Source organism: Gopherus flavomarginatus, chromosome 5, assembly GCF_025201925.1.
Source record: "Gopherus flavomarginatus isolate rGopFla2 chromosome 5, rGopFla2.mat.asm, whole genome shotgun sequence".
In the NCBI taxonomy this organism is placed as follows: Eukaryota; Metazoa; Chordata; order Testudines; family Testudinidae; genus Gopherus; species Gopherus flavomarginatus.
This window is the reverse complement of record NC_066621.1, coordinates 28,328,392-28,332,590: the sequence shown is the minus strand read 5'-3', so window position 1 is coordinate 28,332,590 and position 4,199 is coordinate 28,328,392. Positions and strand designations below refer to the sequence as shown.

Sequence of the window (4,199 nt, the reverse complement as noted above, 5' to 3'; positions counted from 1 at the left end):
GTATTAGCAGACTAAAACCTGGAGCAAAGGCACACGCCTTGCAAGGGAACAGGAGCCGGGATCTCGAACAAATGTCAACATTTTAGTAAGATGACGTTCAAAGAAGAAAAAGGTGTACGGTACAGCGTTTAGGTGTAGAAGTTTCTGGTGATCAGGGAACAATATACAGATTACCCATGGGGTGCGAAGTTCGGTTTAAGATGGGGTGGCGTAAGGAATACAGAATCGGCAATAGCCCTGACTGGGAGTAAAAGGTTAACGTACAGACACTGAGTTAGAAGGGTATGTTGTCCATGTGAGGGCTACGTTCAGGTGTGGAGTTTAAGAAGCGGGTACGACAATGAGAATGGATTCACCCGCATTTGGTGAGTTTTAACATTCAGTGTTTTTTAATCTTTGCCACAATCTAGTTTAAGCAGGGTTGGTATGAACTCTACCCTGCCAACTGTTGGTGATCTGTTGTAAAGGCCTTTTGGGGCTGATGTCATTTGCATGGTTACACCCACCCCAGATTGCATGAGGGGAGTGCTTGTCCAAATGGTCATTTCAGCTGCTGTGGGATCCCCCATCTCTTTGTTATTGGGGCAGGAGTAATCAAGTGTATTTTCCTGTTTATTTTGGATCAAGGACAGAGTAACTGTACCTGGCATTTGAGGCCTAAGAGCTTGACCCTCGCCTGGAAAGGACTCATCATTAAGGGGTATGGGTTCCAAACCCCCCAAGTGTGTGGGAAGTAAGAATGGATGTTTGTTGTTGGCTTGTTTGATTTTGTGTCTGGTGTCTAAAGACAGAGGTATTTTTGAATATCTTAGAATTGTTGTTAGTGCTGAAGTTCCTCATCTTAAACTTATGCCATTAGATTTCTTCTACAGTATATTTTGGTGCTGAAAGGTAAAAGGTTGCTCTGTGTGTGCTGTTATGGAGTGAAGTAACAAATGTTGGTTGCAGAGAGGGTGCATGTGCCACAAAAGTTGTGCCTGTCCCACCCCAGCTGTGATCCCAGAGTCCAGAATTTGCATAAACTCACCCCCTTACCTGTGACTAACAAGCTTGTCCTGCTAACTCTTCTTGCAAAACAGGCCAAAGAAAGTGTATGCAAGCCCTGTACTGCAGCCCCAGTACTATTTTTGGTTCCTTCCCACAGATCTTTCACTCCGCACCAGTCCAGTTCCTTGCTGTTGCTTGTCCAACCACTGCATGCATGTGCTGGACTGGACCCTGAGCTGATTCCTGACTGTTGTGCTCCATACAGCCTGGCCTGTCTGTGTCTCTGTGGTGAAATGGGTCAGCACGTTTGGCTCTTAACTGAAAGGATGGTGGTTCAAGCCCACCCAGGGACAGTGATAAGCCTGTGCTACTTCCTTGCTTTCCTGCGCGCAGGGCCGGCTTTAGGCCAATTCAACCAATTCCCCTGAATCGGGCCCCGCACCCAAGCCCTGCTGGTGCACTGTACCAGGGTGGCCCAGCTTCCCCAGGGGGCAATTTAAAGGGCCTGGGGCTCCCAGCAGGGACTGGAGCCTCAGGCTGTTTAAATTGCCACCAGAGCCCCACTGCTGGAGACTTGGGGGCTATTTAAAAAGTCTGGGGCTCCCCTTCCTTCTACTGCCCCGGCCCTTTAAACAGCCCCCGGAGCCCCGCCACTTCACCAGGGCTCCTGCAGCTATTCAAAGGGCTGGGGCGGTGGAAGCAGGGGAGCCCCGGGCCCTTTATATAGCCCCCGAGCCCTGGGCTGCTGCCGCTACCTTGGTGGAGGAGGAGGAGGAGGGGGCACTTACCGTACAGGGTAGGCTGTATCCCCTGTATCTACACCCCTGCCCACAACCAGCCCCTGCTGCACCCCCTGCCCTGCCTGCACCAGCCTCGCACCCCGTGCCCTGTCTCCAGTCAACCCTTGCCGCACCCCCCCTGCCTTAAGCCAGCCAGTCCCACACTCCTCTGTCTCCAGGCCTGCCAACCCCTGCGCACTCCCCTGAGGCCCTGCCTGAAGCCAACCAGCCCACTCCACCCCACATCCCCCTGCCTGCTGCCAGCCCCTGTCAGCAGCCAGTCCCACACACCCTGCCCTGCCTGCAGCCAGCCCATTTGCAGCCAGTCCTGCACCCTCTGTCCTGTCTGCAGCCAGCCCTGCACGCCTTGCCCTGCTTGCAGCCAGACCCTACCTCCAGTCAGCCCCTGCCCTGCCTCCAGCCAGCCCCATGTCCACTGGTGCCCTGCAGTTCCCAGGGCAGTAACCCTGCACAGACGCTGCAATGAGAGGGGCAGTGAACAGCTGTGACCCACACATGTGCACACCTTAGGGTGACCAGACAGCAAGTGTGAAAAATTGGAACAGGGTGGGGGGTAATAGGATCCTATATAAGCAAAAGACCCCCCAAATCGGGACTGTCCCTATAAAATCGGGACATCTGGTCACCCTAGCACACCCCCAGGGAGTGGCGGGGACCCACACATGTGAAACGGAGCTCATTTCTAGTTCAGGCCCATCTTTTTAAAAAAGAACTTTAGGTAGGGTTAACATACATCCGTATTTTCCTGGACATGTCCAGCTTTTTGGTTCTTAAATAGACCATCTGGGAGGAATTTTAAAAAATACGGATGTATGGTAACCCTATTGGTACAAAAAATACATACTGTGGCACATCCCTTAAATCAGAACTTTTTACAGGGAACCGGCTGCTAAGAAATGAAAGGCTTTTATTTACATGGTTTTTTTTTCAGTCATCCCTGCCGGGGCCCCGCCGAATATGTTCGAATTAGGCCCCGCACTTCCTAAAGCTGGCCCTGCCTGCGGGGAGCCTCAAAGTTCCCATTTTGCTGCCTCTTGGCCTCAGTGCGTTCAGCTAGTGGCCCGAAGACCGGGCTGGATGCCATTCAGAAACCCATCTCCCAGCAGCTGTTCCAGAGGCTCAGGTTTAATCCTCAAGGCCGAGCACAAAAACTTTCAGCCAGGAACATTTTGCTCTCTCCTCGCCTCTGCCCAAGTGGCAAGGGAGAAGCAGACGAGACACGCCAGCTCAAAGACGCCTCCCTCCCACTTCCCTGTAGGCTGTGCAAAGCTCTTGGCCTGCCTCACGCCTTGTCAGGAAAGCGCAGCCATGCTGCTCACGCCTGAGTCACGTCCGCAGCCTGGCCTGCCCTGGATGACGGTGTGCAGAGCCACGCCAGTCAATGGCAGTTTGAGTCAGGAGCCTAGGCTCTTTCCCCTGACAGCCACACACAGAGCACTGCCTGGTGTCCCGAGAGCCTCCTTCCTGTTCTCCCGCAGCACACGCTGCCTGCCAGTGTAGGTGGGAAAAGGGGACCAGGAAGCACTGCAGCCTCATTCCAGGACAGGAGGCCCTCGCCATACCCAGGCCTGCCTCTTGCCTTCAGTCCAGGTAGCCTCATGGCCTAGGCTCTTGGTGCTCTGCTGGTCACTGCCTTGCTGGAAGGCCCTGAGGGAAAAGAAGCAAGCACACATGTAGCAGAGGATGACTTTGATCCATTAATCTCTGGGTTAATGGGCCCAGCACACTTTTGCTGCACCATTCTGCTGGTTTTTCATGACTGCTGTCACTCAGCCACCACTATCTGGATTAGCACCTTATGCGCTCTCACGCTGGCAGGTAGATGCGCAGTCTGCTAGGCAGCTGTCCTGGTCACAGGATATTACAGCTTCTACAGGGTAAAAAGGATCTATTTGGGGTTTGGACCCCATTGGGAGCTGGATAGCTGAGTGCCAGAGACGGGAGCACTTCTTAAACTGTTTTCATTTAAGCCTTCAGCTTCACCCTCACCTGAAAAGTACTCACCATTAAGGGGTATGGGTTCCAAATGCCAAAAGCATGTGGGAGGTAAGAATGGGTGTTTAGCTGTCTGTGGTTGTTTTAGCTAATTTCCTTTTTGCTGTTCCTGGTGTGTAAAGACAGAGACATTTTTGAATCTCTTAAAATTGCTGTTAGTGCTGCAGTCCCTCACCTTAAGCTTATGCTATTAGATCTATTCTGTGATATATTCTGGTTCTGAAAGGTAAAAGGTTGCTCTGTGTGTGGCATTATGGAGTGAGGTAGCAAATGTTGGTTGCAGAGATGGGGCATGTGCCACAACAGTCCTGCCCCCCAGCTGCATTCCCTGAGTCCAACCTGCAAAATTTCCTTTCAGTCCGAGTGGAAAAGAGCATTTTACCCAACTGTGAAGTTGCTTACAACTTTCAGTGTGTA

At 52.2% G+C, this 4,199-nt stretch overlaps 1 non-coding gene across 1 annotated transcript; it reads left to right on the top strand.

Annotated features, from left to right (window-relative positions):
* The first annotated feature begins 1,266 nt into the window (after nucleotides 1-1,266).
* TRNAK-CUU (transfer RNA lysine (anticodon CUU)) lies at nucleotides 1,267-1,340 on the top strand. Its single transcript has one exon. It is a non-coding gene; the product is annotated as a tRNA-Lys (tRNA).
* The last annotated feature ends 2,859 nt before the right edge of the window (nucleotides 1,341-4,199 follow it).